Source organism: Oreochromis niloticus, linkage group LG6, assembly GCF_001858045.2.
Source record: "Oreochromis niloticus isolate F11D_XX linkage group LG6, O_niloticus_UMD_NMBU, whole genome shotgun sequence".
Lineage (NCBI taxonomy): Eukaryota > Metazoa > Chordata > Actinopteri > Cichliformes > Cichlidae > Oreochromis > Oreochromis niloticus.
The window spans coordinates 7,699,463-7,715,822 of NC_031971.2; the positions used below are offsets into that span (position 1 = coordinate 7,699,463).

Consider the following 16,360-nt stretch of genomic DNA (forward strand, 5'->3'; position numbering starts at 1 on the left):
TATTTTCTCACTTTTGGACCATTCTCTGTAAACCCTGGAGATGGCTGTGTGGGAAGATCCGAATAGATCAACAGTGAAATATTCAGACCAGCCTGTCTCGCACCAACAATCACATTCATAGTCCTTTAAGTCACCTTTCTTCTCCATTCTGATGCTTGGTTTGAACTTCAACAGGCCATTTTGACCGTGTTTTTTTCCTACGTGTCTCAGTTGCATTGGGTTTCCGACAAGTGAATGTTTAATAAGATATTTGCAAATACTTGGCTGCATGTATAAAGTTACCAGCACTGGATATTTTCTCATACAGACCTGCCATCATCATGCAGTTCTCTTTGACGGCCAAAACACGTAGAAAACAGCAGACAGGATAAAGACTTGTCTTTGGTACCAGCGGTACTTTCCTGCAGCTTCATGTTGGCATCCTTGTGAGTGCTTTACAATCTAACCACTGTTAAACAATCAGAAAATAACCCTTTGTTATTCTGATTCACAGATTTGTTGTTATTCATGCTGCTGCTTCTCTTTATTCAGTGTGAGAGACAGCTTGCTAGCATTCTCTCACCATCTCCATCTCTGACACGAGATCTCTCTGGACCTCATCACTGATGCAGTATCCACAATACCCACCCATAGCCACAAAAAACAAAAACAAAAAAGTCCTGCACTGGCTCATCGATCTATTTCTGACTTCAATTTTTGATCTTGTTCCTGTTTGTTCTTTTATTCCTTTTTTCCCCTCGTTTCTTTTAAATAATTAGTGCATGTTATTGTTTTCCTGTCGAGCTACATCAATGAGTTTTTCATGTACCTACTCCAGATTAGGTCCTTTATTCTCCCCTGAAAACAACCCTAAAAGAGGCCGTACAGTGAAGTCATCCACACACATGAAGGCGCATCTCAACACTGACACCCAAGGGCACCTTCTGTCTGTATCAGACGAGCTAGTGGCTTTAAGAAAACATCAGAATTTGGCTCTCCAGGAATGAGAATGGGCTCAAAATACAACTGAAAGTCACGTTCATATGAACAAGTCTTTAAATGCGACTGTTTGCCTTAACTTGAACGATGGCTTTAAGGTCCTTTGGGTGATATAACATCGGTGAAGGATGGCTGCGAGCTGATAACTAATATATCTTTAAGTTGAATGAAACTCTTGAAGAACTTTGGGAAATGCATCTTCAGTTCACTGATAGATTAACAACTCAGCTAATTTGACTGAGAAATCAATCAAACCAGTGAAGGATTGCATCCAACTAATTGGAATGCACTCAAAACAACTTAAGGACCTGGGACGTAAGCTTGAAATAATTGCTATACTTGTGCTTCCCCCTTTTCGATCTCTTTGTAATCTTTTTCTTTACACGTGTATCTGCGTGTCTCTTGGTGAGACTGTTGCATTCATCATCGACTGCTCCTAATGTTGATGATATATCACTTTATGGTTATCTCTCCCTTTGCAGTTCTTGAAGTCATGCTTAATGAGAGGAGGCGCTAAATGTTTAAACTATTTTCATGCGTGCACTTGCTTTAAAAGCCAGTGATTGAATAAATGTGGTCCAGGCTTTGACTAGGCAGGCTCAACAATAAGCCCTCAGGAGGTTGCGCTAATCTGATTCATCGCCTCTTCATTCCTCAGCCCATCCAATTTCTCCCCACTCTTCTCTTCCATTCTGCCAGTCTGAAGTGCCAGGTTCGACCATTGCTTTTCAAACACGGGGTGAAGCTGTGGAAGGTTTCCAAACACTCCCCACACCCCTTTCCCACACACACACACTTGTCACGGGCCAAATTTCATCAGGAGGCTTTTCTCGCTTGGCTACCTCACTCTCACTGCTGCCCTGCTTCACCTGGGATGTTCCTTTTTCCCTCTGGCCCCTTGTGGTGAGGCCCAGGTGGAGCTGGGGGGGCTTTCCTAGTTCAGCCACCCTATAGTCAACCCACACATCCTGGGTACCTTCCTGCCATGTGGTGCGCCTGTTGAAAGAGAGGTAAGGCAGTACAGAGGAAGGGGGAGCCGTGTGCATTAGCCATGCTAATCTCGTTAGTGCGGCCATGATTGAATCCTGTAGGAATCTGCCACTGCTGCCAAGAGAGACGCAGGAGCTTGTTTATTATTAAAGGGTTTGCTCTGTTGTAGGGAATGGAGAGGCTGGGGAAGGAAAGACAACAGATAAAAAGAGGGAGAAAGACAGAGAGACTAAGAGATACAGAAAGGGGAGAGCAAGACAGATGGGAAATAATGTAAGATGCACATTGATATGTTGGAAGGTAATCAGATTTAACCCCTTAACACCAAGTGTATCATATTGGAGTTTTTGAGTCTTCTACTTCATTATGTGATTCTCAACACTCTTTATATTGTAAGGCAGAGAGCCTACAATAATACAGTAAAAACTGACCACCTATGAGCAAGCACTTGGCAAGAGTGGGAAGGAAAAACTCCCTTTTAAAAGGAATGAACCTCCGGCAGACCCTGGCTCAGGGAGCAGCAGCCATTGGAGGGAGGCAGGAGAAAATACACACTGTGAAAGAAAGCCAGAGATGAATAATAAGTAATGATTAAATGCAGAGATGTCTATAAACACACAGAGAGTAAAAACAGGAGGGTGTCTGTTTCCTAAATTTAAACTGGGAGCTGGTTCCACAGGAGAGGGGCCTGAAAGCTGAACCCACTGTCTCCTATTTTGCTTTAAAGTAAACCCCCAGTAAGCCTGCAGTCAGAGAGCTCTGTTTAGGTGCAGGGTTTTAATAGTTTTGCAATTTTCATTAGTTTTTATTTTTATTTTGTTTTGACTTCAGATTTTCAATTTTATATTAGTTTTAATTAGTTTTTACCAATTGTTTGCTAGTTTAGTTTAGTTTTTATTTTTTTGAAAATCCTTAGTTTCAGTTTAGTTTTGATTAGTTTCAGTTATAGTTTTAGTTGTGTTTGCAATAATTAAGTGTAACAAAATCCCAGTTTCATCATATCAGTCATTCTCTTCTGCTTATCCTTGGGTATGTTGCTATTCCAGCTACCATACCCTGCACCCTGGACAGGTCGCCTGTCTGTCGCAGGGCTAACACGCAGAGACAGACAACTCACATTCCCACCTATGGGTTCTTTAAATAAATAAATAAAGGCAGATGAACAACCATTGATACCAGGCAACTATAAAATGTATATCTTGGCCCCAATGAGACTATTAACTCTTGCAGCACCGGGTGTTAAGGCAATTGACTCACACAGTTATGTAGATATCCCAGTCCTGTTGTCTCGGGATGCATCACGCTGCCTTGCCTGGTGTTAGCTTCTGTTTCTGGGGATGAGGGTTGAGTGTGCTCCCTTACCTTCTCCAGGTAAGCTAGGTTAGCCTTCTTGTGTGAGCTTTTCAAGTGCACTTTAAGGTTTGTGGGATTTCTTTCCCTTTAGAAATGTCCCTCATAATTTGTCTCGTTCCACTACAAGACACTTGCTTTATCCAAAACACAGTCATATTCAAAGTAATCCCAAATTGGACTCTGACGCTTTCTCCCGACTTTTGTTGACATGATGCTACGCGTGGACGGAGCGGCAACACAGACGACCCGACTGAGGTACTTGCCACCTGCTGGCATAATAAGGCACAGCAAGAACATAACCTGGAAAATACACTTCATTCTCACCCTAGACTAACGTATGACACATACACATCAACGAAAACTAAACACATTTTCTCTATAAATTCAGTTAATTTTAGTTAGTTTTGTGAACGGTCATTTCAGTTTTAGTTAGTTTTCCTTTTATTGCAAAGTCTCGTTTTTATTTTTATTTCCATTAACGAAAATGTTTTTTATTCGTTATTTCGTTAGTTTTCGTTAACGATAATAACCTTGTTTAGGTGACAAAGAAAAAAACACTAAGGGTGTTTTCACATACATATTTCATTTATTCTGCTCCGAATCAGTTGAGGAGTTCACAATCTTTTCACTGTGGTTTGGTTTCTTTTCACTAGAGAAAAATCAAAGTGAACTCCAAGTGAACCAAAAACAAGTCGCTACAAACCACGTGAGAATGTTCAGCCAGACGTGTCTGCGGTGTGACACAGGAACAAGGTGCTGACTTCTGGACTATAGGACACATGGAGAATTTACAGTCATTTCACAGCTAGTTGGTAGCCAGTATAGGCCTTTGCACATCTTGCTGCATCCCAGAATGCAAAGCATATGTTGCTACAGGAAGTTTTCTAGCTCAAACTTGCAACTTTCACTGGGTAGTTGGTTCGAATGGAGGTCAGACCATGTTCACATGATGAATGACCAGCACTGGAGTTCATTTGGAACCACACTGAGACCACCTCCTCTAAATGCTCTCAGTGGGGTTGTTTTGGTCCACACCTGAGTGCGATTACTGTGTTCACACCTGCGCAAGCAAACCTCACCAAAAAGGAAAACACCTGAGTTCGATTTAAGCTGAATAAACACCTCAGTTGTGAAAACACCCTTAAAGAGAGCAATGGAAAGAAATCCTGTGAAAACATTACCTCATTTATAACAGGAAGAACCAATGCTACTCCTAGTACAACCTTAACAAGAGCAGCAAACACCATGCTCACTGAAACAATATAAAACTCCAAATTAAAACAAACAGCCTTATCAGGACAGAACGGAAGCGTGACTGAATATGCTACGAGCTAGCCACAAGCACTGAAACCATGGCAGGAGAATATGAGACGGGGGAAAAAGCAATCGTCTGCTGCACTACACGGATGCAATGAAAATGCGGTACAAGCACACGCAGCATGTTGATGCTTACGCTCGACAAGCACAAAGCTAAATATGAAAGACGGAAATAATCACTTGGCTTTAGGTTACAAAGAAAAAATTGAAATTGACTGAAGAGAGGAGAGGCCAAATGTGAGATAAAGTTGATTCAAAATGGATTTATTTTACTTTTGGCATTTTATCTTGCTCCCTGATCTTTTTTATTCTTTTTTCCTGTCACATAATGACTGCTCTACCGTATTAGTGTCCTTTGAGTAACCCTACAAGGTCTTTATTTAAGCCTCGATAGACATGTAAACATATACCTGTCAAACAAAGGCTTAACCTCCCACTTGTTCACATCCAGGCTATCCTCCCTTAGACTTTGTAGTCCTTAAAAATATACTTCTCTTTTCCCTCCCTTTTGCCATTGTCTTTTCTTTCTCTTTCTTCTTCTTCTTTTTTTAAAGCTGTCCATGACTATTTTTCTCTCATTGTTGTCATGTCTTTTCTTCCCCCTCTTTCTTTATCTCCCAGTCCCCTCCTGTCTCCACTGCCTCTCCCAGAGGAGTAACATTTTGTTTTTGCTGCTGCTCCAGTGACTTCCACCCCTTGAGTTTTGGAATCATTGTCTAAACAGACTGTTGTTTTATTGTCTATGGTTCGTTGGTGTCTGGGACCCCGACAGCTTTACTTACTGTTGCAGTGTTGTCTGAGAAATTTGTTTGCATATGTGTGTGTGTGTGTATGTGTCAGAGAAAGTCAGTGAGTTGGCACTGTACTTATACTGTTTTCCTCTGTTTGTTATGATATTGCTCATTAAAGACCGAAAGTCAGAATCTGATGACAAGACCATTTAATGACTCTCTGGCAGCCTAAATTCTGTTTCCTCTTTTGTCCTGATTGTTTTCTGAGGTGATTTAAAGAAGCATAGCTGCCAGAGAGTTTTTAATGGTTTGTTTATACCGATATAGCGTGTGTACCCTATAGACCAGTGTGGTGTGTATGTCACAGCTACTATGTCACACTACCAACAGTGATAAGAAGGATCCTTGCAACAAAAGGATCTTTTCTTTTTAATACACTGACACATGGATAGAATGCTGCTGTCGCTGTTTGAAGCAAGGCGCTGCCTTCTACAGACACACTGGACTCATTCAGAATTTCTCTTCTCTTCCCTTCAGTACTGTGTAAAGGTTGTCAGCTCCGTGCTGTTTAATGTACTTAAAGGCATTATCTAGTTGTAACAAACATAGCTGGTATTTTATAGGAATTATAGTAGACACTATGTTACCACCATTGACATGTTAGCAGAAGTAGACAGTTTATATACACCATTGCTCCGTTTTAATGTAGATATTTAGTAAAGGAATGAGGCGTATGGGGATCTGAAAGCATATGAAATCTTGATATTTTGCTGGGGGAATAGGAAATAGTTTTTTAAGTTTATACAACAAGCTTGAACGCCAATATTTGGTATGATAACCTTTATTCATCAACACAGCCTGCCTCTCTTTAAGTAGTCTTCAGGAAAACTTCTCCAGGATTTTTGAAGGACAAGAGCTCTTCTTTGGATGCTGGCTAACCTTTATTCCAGTCTTTATCAACTTGATCCAACACTGCTTCAATAATGTTGTGATCCAGGCTCTGGGGAGGCCAATCCATAATTGATAATGTTCCAGTGTGGGGGTTTTTCTCGCTTTCTTTCTTATTTGACGTCTTCCTATTCCTGTTTTCCTCACAGATGTCTTCCCCATGCTACCCCCCTCTTTCTTAAGCCTCTCTAGTACTTGCTTGCTCTCCGCCCAGGGCATGCCTGGCGCTCAGTTTATTTGCTTAGCCATGTTGTCTTGTCACAATCACCATCCAAATCGCTTTAATGCCAAAGACATGTGACACAAGCCAGGAATTTGCCCTGCTGGACTGGTGCCACACTGTTCAACAGACCTCGCTTAGATTTTTCTGATTCCTCCTTCGTCACACTGCTCTTTTTCTCTTTTTCTTTTCATTTTTCTTTCATTTCCATGGTCCTCGATCTCCTGACTTCTTAGCCTTACCACTTTACCTTGTCTCTTCTGATTTACTTCACTTTGTCACACAAATGATCTTTTGTTGTATCTCTGACTCTCTGTCTCATCCTTTTGGCATTGCTGTTTCATTGACTCATTCTTTCATTTCCTCTCTATGGTTGTGTCCTGTGTCTCAAGAGTATTGTTGAATATCTTTCATTCTTTTTCTATAATTAGAACGAGTTTATCTATCTTATATCTGGGCCACAGCCTTGTGATTATGTAACTGAAGGGGTTCCAACCTCCACTCTTGTGAAGCCTGACTTCCCAGCTCTTCATTTCTTAAAAGAAATGAAATATAAGATAAGAAGTGTGTTTCACCTTGCTTTCTTTTTTTTCAGATTTATGAAGCTGGTTTTCATGTTGAAGTTTGCTGTAGACAGGTATATCCATAAATATATTAAAGAATTCTGGTGTTAAAAAGTTCAACCTGACAGTTACTTTGTCGAGAATTGCACCAGTGGGTGTTCACCACCAAAAAAGGGGAAATGAAAGGACGAAATGTCAAAGCAATCAATTACAGCATCTTTAAATAGTCTCACAAAATTATCAGAAAAAAGCTTCAGTCATGTTTTCGAGCTGGGATGTGATTGCACAGCCTTCAGGTCTTATGGATCGACAGAGGGAGGCTTCCATAGATTAGGGCTGAGTCTGGCGTATCCCACAGAGGCTTGATTGGGGTGGAAGTTGTGGCATTTAAAGGCTGGGTCAATGAATCCGGCTCTTTGCAATGCTCTTTGTGTTTTTAAGCAACTAAATACTGACCTATGATTCATTCAAATATAAAAAAGGCACCTAACCCAAGGGAAGACCCAAGGGGTGCTGTATTTACACATAACAGAAAGACTTATTGTAACTTCTAGCTTTAGTCACTTTCTTACCAGCAGCTTGTCAAATTATTTGTTTCCACTACTTTAGCTGAATCTAAGATGCAAGAGAAAACACAGTTTGACAAGCATAAAAAATGTTTTTGCATCAAAAGGTCATTCCCAAAGAGCTGTTAGATGAAGACTTGGCATACGTCAGCAGTGTGTCTTTAAAAAGAATATTAATTATAATAAAAATCTGAAAGTCATCTTCAGCAAAGAGCAGAAACAGGATGTGAGAGATTCATCTGGCCTCAGGAACACAGAAAATCACTGGCGGGTTTTGATGCAACGTGCAAATACCATCTGGAATGTGTTTGATTGGCAATTACTTCATTTTTTTAGATTGACTGATCCCAAACACACTGCCAATTCAGCAGAACCATACCTCGATAGAAGACTATTGGACATGGATTGGCCTCCCCAGAACCAGGATCTCATCATTATTGAAGCAGTGCTGGATCATGTTAACACAGAACAGAACAAAAAAGCAGCCAACATCTAAAGAAGAGCTTTGAATGTCATTGAAGAACCCCGGGGAACTATTAGTGAAACCTACTTAAAGAAATTACAAGCTTCTGTAAAAGAGTTGAGGCTGTGGTGATTTTACCAAATATTAACTTTCAAGCTCATTAGAATTTTACAAACTCTGTTTTTTCTTTTTATATTCCAGGTATGTTTGCACAAGTTTGGGTTAAGGCTAGCATAGTAATTTCTTTTCACATCAGTGTGTAGTAAACATCTCGGTGTGCAAACATTTCAGGGAACTCTGTGGATTCTCTCAAATTTGAACTACATTCTTTTATTGTTTTGACCTTCTTTTATTTATGGCTTCAGTCTCTCTCTCTCTCTGTTTTCACAATGTCTATTCTTGTCTCTCGTGTACTCCATCTTCCTCACCTTTCTCCTCCCACCCAATTCCTCATTTCATCTTTCTTCCCGCTGTCTCTCATTTCTACGCTGCCATAATTTTTCTCACCCCCTCCTACCCTTTTCACCCTTCTCATTTTCTCCACACCCTTATTTTTCTCTCATCTCTTAACTCTCTGACTGGTTGGTAATTCATTCATCCAGCCAGGCGTTAATTCACATCAGCATAATAATTCACCAAGTGCTCACTCTCTCTCTTTTTCCCCATCTTTTTCCATCCCTATCTCATTTCATACGATGAATTAGCGTCTATCTATACTGCTAATCACTAAACCCGTACTGCCCTTTTCTCAGTATCATTTTTGTGATATTTTATGGTAAATATTAAGGTGGTCAACTAAAGCATGAATTCCAGGCACATGCATACTTCAGTAAAGTTCATAACAAGATTGTAAACATGTTACCCACTGCTCAACATGATAAATCAAAGGTGTTTTATTCAGTAGTTGCATGGTTAAGTATCACTGTTTTGCAATTGTTCTCTTATAAACATGAGAACCGATGGATCTTTTCTCTACAAAATCACAAAATCCATCTACAATATAATCCGTCAATATCGCGCTATGCACGATGTCACGTGGAAGCATTAGAAAAGCCACAGCAACCGTAATTTCAACCCAGGGCGGTGCATCTTTTCTTCTCCACACAGACTACAGTATGATTACCAGCACAATGCTGAGTGCTGCCCATCATGGCTCCAAATTATATTGCAACAAAACCTGTGTTTTTAATAAACATGCAGGTGCACTGCTGTGCACCAAAGACATTTCAAACATTATTAATACATACAAAGAGCCGTTGACTCTTTTTCACTATTGATTAAATTATTGGATAAATCACAAAATACCCTGCAAAGAAATTTAAGAAAAATTAGATAGGGGAACAGAGATTAGCATTATTTGCTGACGACTTACTTTTAACATTAACCTATCCCTCACAGGCACTCCCCCAAATCATGGAAGCACTATCACAATATGGTTCTTTATCGGGATATAAGGTCAATGTAAATAAAACACAGGTACTAACTTTAAACTATGAACCACCAGTCGAAATTAAGAATTGTTATAAATGGAGATGGGATGTAGATAGCATTAGGTATTTAGGGGTGGAAATACATCGTGACTTCACCAAAATGTTCAATGCCAACTATGCCCCTCTAAATGAATCTATAAAATCAGATATACAAAGATGGAACACTATTCCATTTCTGGACCTACACTCCAGGATTGAATCAATCAGATTAAATATTCTCCCCCGACTGCTATATTTGTTTCAGTCTTTACTGACTGCTATACCACAAAAACAGTTTGCGGCATGGGATAGAATATTGTCAAAATATATCTGGAATGGGAAAAAAGCTAGAGTTAAATATAAAACGCTCCAATTAAAGAAAGAAAAGAGAGGTCGTGGGCTTCCCTGTCTGCGAGAATATTACTGTGTAGCTCAGCTAAGACCATTGATTTGTCTCTGTTGTCCAGACTACACCGCCGGATGGAAAGATGTTGAAGGAACAATAGTAAAAGGAATACCAGTTTCAGCGTTAATATTGGACATAAAATTGCAGAATAAAATATATATGGCAGATAAACCTATACTACAAATAATGATATCTGCTTGGAAAGAAGTAATAAAAATTGGTGGTTTGGAAAATGCCTCTAAAGTTTTAAGATGGTGTGCATATGATTCAGATTTTACTCCAAATCAATATGATAATAGATTCAAAAACTGGATTTCAAAGGGTATAACTAATTATTATTCATTTGTCCATAAGGGAGCATTTCAAAGCTTTGAATATTTAAGGAGTAAACATGACTTGGAGCCAGATGATTTTTTTAGATATCTACAGATCAGAAATTACTTTAATCAAAACTTAAAAGTGAACCTAAACGAATTACAATTTGTAGAAACATTTTTATTACTAACCAATGCAAAGTAAAATTATTTCCAAATTATATAATAGCATCCTACGGTGTAAAAATGACAGCACCCTGTATATTAAAGCGAAGTGGGAAAAGGAGGGTAATTACAGAGAAGTGTTGGGCTCACGCATGCAAGATACAGTGGGCTACCACTGGATCTAATGTTTGGCATGAATTTTGCTGGAAAAGCATTATGAGATTTTTCATTACCCGTGCTCAACAAAGATATCGAGGAATTGGTGATAAATGTTGGAGATGTGGTGGAGATGGAGCCAACCATTTCCACATCTTTTGGGACTGTAAAGTTATCCGCCAGTATTGGTCTCTAATCCATGATCATTTACAAAATGTTTTTTCTTTTGTTTTTCCTTCAACTTTTGAGACCATTTTTTTGTGCAATGTACCAGTGGACAAACTAAATTCCAACGACAGAAGACTCCTGTATATCCTACTGGCCGCAAGTAAAAAGCCTCTTACAAGAAGATGGCTAAAACCTGAACCACCAACGATGGAAGACTGGATACATTCTGTACAAGATATCTATACGATGGAAAAAGTGTCACTTTCTCTTAAACTTCAGAGGGATGCCTTCTACAGAATATGGTCTAAATGGACAGACTATGTTAAGCATATGAGGTGTGATTTTATAGAAGATATTATAACCTGCCCTGCTGCCCTCCAACCCTAGTATAATTGTTTTGTTCAACTGCTGTCCCAATAAAACAGATAATACAAAAAAAAAAAAAAAAAAAAAAAAAAAATTAGATAGCATAAGAATTTTCAAAGCTAATTTGAATGAATTAATAAGACTAAAATCTTCCACCAACCGTAGTAACAACACTGGGTGTCCGAAAGTCTCTTTATATTTCAGTCGCATCGCTATAAGTGCAATGTTAATTTCTGCCGATAAGTTCCACTTTGTTCTTACTGTTTGCTGCGGTGATGACGTCACATACTTTTACGACGGTCCTGCCATATCACGAGTCCGAGGAGCACTAGGCATGTTTTTCTGCATGAGTGCGGGGGAAAAGCGATCTCCAGCCGTGTGTGTTCCTGCGCAAATAACCACACGCCTGTCCGCCCCTCCCACACTTGTTAAGTATGCCTACTGCTGTACTGTTGAGTTGCTGTTAACTTTCATTAAAGTATATCCGGACCGCACTCTCTGTGCCCCACTCTCTGACCGGAGTTTAAGTGCTGAGGGAGCTATCATCCCAGCATCCCAGAGATAACTCTCTAACACTGGGACCAGACACAGTTTTCATTTCTTGCATTTTCTTTTATGTCGCAGAGTTTGTCAAACTCAAATCTGAAGTCCTATTTTCAATGCTTAACATAACCTATAAATGATTTCTGAAGGCTGGAAATATGATACTGCCACATCAGTTAGACATTTAGCAATCTTTGGTGCACAGTTTCTATAGTGAATGTTAGACTGGCTAATATCTAACTCAGCTCTGGTGCATCGCAACAGTGCGTTAACTTTATGTCTGAAAAAAAATGCAGGGATAATTAATTGTGTATTGTTTTTATTGTGTCATGCTTTTAAAAAGACACTGTAAAAAAAAGAAAAGCCACACAGTTTGTGTTCTATGAGTAAGAACGACTAAAATAACAAATCAGGAATCAATAATTAGTAATGTAATTAGCCAACACAGAAAACGCTGGTTTTCAGACTGCTCTGAAAGGAAAGTCTCTTATTTTCTTCAATCACCGTCAACCCTTCAAATTGTACATTATTATCAAACTGGACAGATTTTTATTTTTTCCCAGAAAGAAGGTTCAATGAAATCAAAAGCAGGAGATGACAGTGTAGTAAATGGAACACATTATAAATATTTTGTTGATGGCAGAGGTGCTGGAGCGGGTTGGGGTGAGGCAGAAAAACACGAAAGAATAAAAACAAAACAAAACAGGAGAGCTTTGTACTGCTAGTAAAATGGCGGATCTCACTTTGCTGAGCATTTGTCTTAGTGTTGATAATTTAATGCAACCTTTTGAAATACCACTAAATGACAAAAAAGTATTTAATTAACTGTTTTGGAATTACAGCCGTTTTTATGCATAGTCCTAAAAGTAAATGGGAAATCGAATTTTTCATGGCCATGTCAGACCTGTTTCCTCTCTTTTTTTTCTCCATGATAAATTAAACATATAAAACACCCACAGTTGAATCCAAGTGTCGAACGTCCATTTACTAGCTGTTAAATGGACGTCTCAGTATGTTGTCAAAAGAGATGTTGAGTGATCATTGGATTGCAAAATCAAAATAAACCAGCCAGAGAGAGAGAGAGAGCAAAAAAATGGCTGTTCAAATCAACAATCTGCTGCATTTTTAAAAATAAAGACCAGAGAAGATAACTAAAGTAGATTTTCACCACAGAATTTTTTCTATTGTTAAGAAAAACTACTTTTCAATGAGTCAAGACTCTCAGGGGGGTACTTGAGAGTATCCTAAGGGGGTTATAGTCTACTGTCTAAAGAGAGTTTACAACCAGAATCAAACCGGTGGTTACACTTAAGAACACGAAGGTGAGAAAACACCTAAAAGAGCCTGCGTAGTTATGAAAATATCTTGAAACCAAGAAAAATCCAAGGTTAACTTGAACCAGAATGACGGGAAGAAAAAAATGAAAAAGGAGAGAAACAGGTTTTGAACATACCACACCATCTGTGGTACTGGTGTTTACTGATGATATGACTACTGATGGAAGCAGTGGGATGAACTCTGTAAGATTATAGGGCTATATTTTCTGCTGGGGTATTTTGTCCAATTACTTTTGAACCTTATTATAGACCTAACTGTGCTTGGTACAGTGCTTAGAGCAGCTAGATGTACACAGTCTTTCTAGAGCTATAAAACCACTCTACATAAAACTCTACAGATTGTAGATAATGTTTAGAGTACATGCTATGATGCTCATTTTAAAAGGTCAGAGGAAAATGTTAGATCTTCGATCTTCGATCTCATCTTCGTGGGTGATGGGAGAAACTATTCCCTCAGCATCACTACTCCATCCAGGTGTAAAAACAAGAACTTGCTGATCTCATCACTTTTGAAACTTTCAGGTTTCATATTCCAAAATGCAGAATATGGTAGAATTAAATGTCACCTCACACACTGTTGACACAAATGATCAATACATAAGGCACAGTTTTTCATGATAATGAACAATCCTGGAAGTGTCTTCAGATTTAATTTCATATAATGTCCTGTATTTGTTTTCGCCCTGTGACAGCTGGAACATAGATCACCCGTGAGGCTACTTTGGATAAGTGGCAAAGAAAACAGATGGATGGATCATAGCATTCTACAAAATCTTTGCTTTTTTTTTAGCGCAATATGAAGAATGCACAGTCTTTTAGAGGTGAGCTGCTCAAGCACAGAAAGAGGTGATCTGAACTGATGAAAGGCTCCTTGAAGGTAACGAATTTAGAAATGAGTGTGCTATTTCCTTACATTCCTGACTGTCTTGTCTCATTTCATCTTATACAGGGCCAGTCTTTTTGATCCTGTCTGTTATGTATGTTGCTTTTCTCTTCTGATTCCTCTCTTGCTGTCTCACTCTTTCGTTCCATAAATTTGCCTCTCCTCCTTCAGGGTCACTGCCATCTATCTAACAGGCAGCAGACTTTACTTGTCATGGATGCCCCTCACAGAGAGAGAGAGAAAGTGGTTGTACATGGGCAGACAAGACACCCGGCCAGACTGCCCCATGGCATGATGGCGCCCAAGGATGATGGATATGTGTTATATGATTGTTTGGGTAGCGTGTTTGAGAACTTATGTAGACATTCTTGCAGACCTTTGGGCGAGAATGTTGCATCTGAAAATGACAAATAACACTTATCACCTTAGCAGAATCATTAAAAAGAGCTGGAAGCTTTGGAGTGTGTGAGACAGAGACACAGGGTGGAAAACAGAGATGGCACTTACTTGTGTTTATAGATCCACTACGAGACACACATATTTACATATTTAAATGTCTCAACCAGAGGCCAGTTTTAAAGAACGAATTACCCCTAACAATGCATCACACCGAGCATGCAGGGATGCATTTTATCTTATCGGGGTTCCGTATCTGCAGCTTTCACTTTCAGAACACCAATTTAACATCTGGCAAGCAGATTTTGTAACTATTCAATCTGTTGAGTGAGGTTTAAGGAGGAAATGTGAACAATCCAGGTGGCGGATAAAGAAAAAAAAGCTGTAGGTGTAAATGAAATATTCTGGGATGTGTTTCAGTTTGATAAATTGTTCTGCATATGGTTGTCTTGTTCAGTGAGTGCAGGGCAGATACTGCCAGAGGCCTGACAAACTGTCACACTGAAGATGTGTTTGAGTTATCTGGCTTTTCGAAAGTCAACAGTGATGATCCACAACTGATATTGTGTGTGTGGTTCTCAAATAGTTTTGGAATTACTGGGGTTAAAAAATGTCAGTGGTTCACATGTAATCACTAAAAATTGTGTCCCAGGAGCATCCTGGCGTGGGTTTCCATAGCCAGGCTGCATTTTAGGTGTAGGTGCTCCAATGCTTTAGTCTATGTAGTGTATTTCATTGGTGAAAACTCTGCCTAGCAGCTGGGTTTTAATCAGTGAGCCAACTTGCTTATGAAGCTTTGTGTGGGATTGTGCAATCGAGAAATTCACCATCCTTCAAAGTTAGGATGGTTTAGAAATATCCTCGTTTTTAAAGGAAAATATGTTTGTTTGACATACCGGTAATTGGATGGATTTAAACAAATAAAATAAATCTCAGTCAGAATCATTTTCAGCAACCATCTCTTCTGTGTTAACTGGCACTTTACTTAATGTGCTGTGTGACCCTAAGGTTATCATGTTCACAGGCTAATTGACTCTTCAAAATTGTTCTAATCATGTTAGTCTAGCTTAATAATACAGCTGATTTGCCGGTTGACTGTCAATCTTTACAATCTATTCATATCATAGTTCTAAATGATCTGTATTTCAGTCTGAACTCAGAGCAATAATGTGTTTTAGTCGATAATCCCTCATTTGTGCTCAGGCATTGTTAATGCTTTGGAGTGATGCAAGCTACCGAAAAGATTAAATGAACAATGTTTTGTGTTCGTTTGTATCTCTGACACTGCATTCATTGGGATCTGATTTCCCTTTACTACCAGCTCGTTCACTATTCTTAACACTGTGTGCACAGTCTATTCTGACAAGGTAGAAATATCTTTGCTACAGAACTTAAACTCTCATTATCAGATCGGTCAGAGTGCTTCTTATATCTGCATTCTGATATAATGAAGATCAGACTGTATTTCTGCATAATACAAATCTCTTCAGGTATTTTGCATTATTTCAAGTAACTGTACATTGTATATAAGTGACAGAACTACTCTAACTTTTTTGTCTGCTTTTGTACATTTGACTTTGTTTGTCTGTTAAGCTTCAAATGGTTTTTGAAAGTTCCACATGATAAAACCTTAGCAAATTTGATAACTAACAGCTGCAAAACTGTAAAGCTACACAAATAACTTTCATCTCAGCGGATGAAGCACTTGGGAGAAATCTGACATAATGTAAAGTTCCTTTTTTTAATCACAAAGCCAGAGTGAGATAAATTGATATCTGCATGAAAATATGCTGACTCTACAGTCCAGGGAGCTTTCTACTTCTGTTTGTAGACTGACTTGTAGTGGCCAATCAAACCTGAGTGGAATTTGGCTGCATGCAAGTAAACAGTCTGTGTTCAGAGCATAAGAGCAACCCCATTGGCCGAAATGCAAACTTGAAACCATCTGCTATAGTCTGATGAGCTTTTCATCTACACTTACAGTCAGACTGTAGGCTGTTCACTAAATAATCTGCCCACAAATAGCCT

The 16,360-nt window shown here is 39.1% G+C and overlaps 1 protein-coding gene across 7 annotated transcripts in view; it reads left to right on the top strand.

Moving 5' to 3' along the window:
• The window catches only part of LOC100709376 (protein phosphatase 1 regulatory subunit 29), a 284,542-nt gene that overhangs the window by 111,018 nt on the left and 157,164 nt on the right, over positions 1-16,360 (top strand). For 2 of the 7 annotated variants that reach the window (XM_025907997.1, XM_025908000.1), the window contains one exon: positions 13,746-13,930. The exons of the other annotated variants lie outside the window; for them this stretch is intronic. The gene's annotated coding sequence lies outside the window, so the exon portion shown is untranslated. The remainder of the gene's footprint in view (positions 1-13,745; positions 13,931-16,360) is intronic. 7 annotated transcript variants of the gene reach the window in all.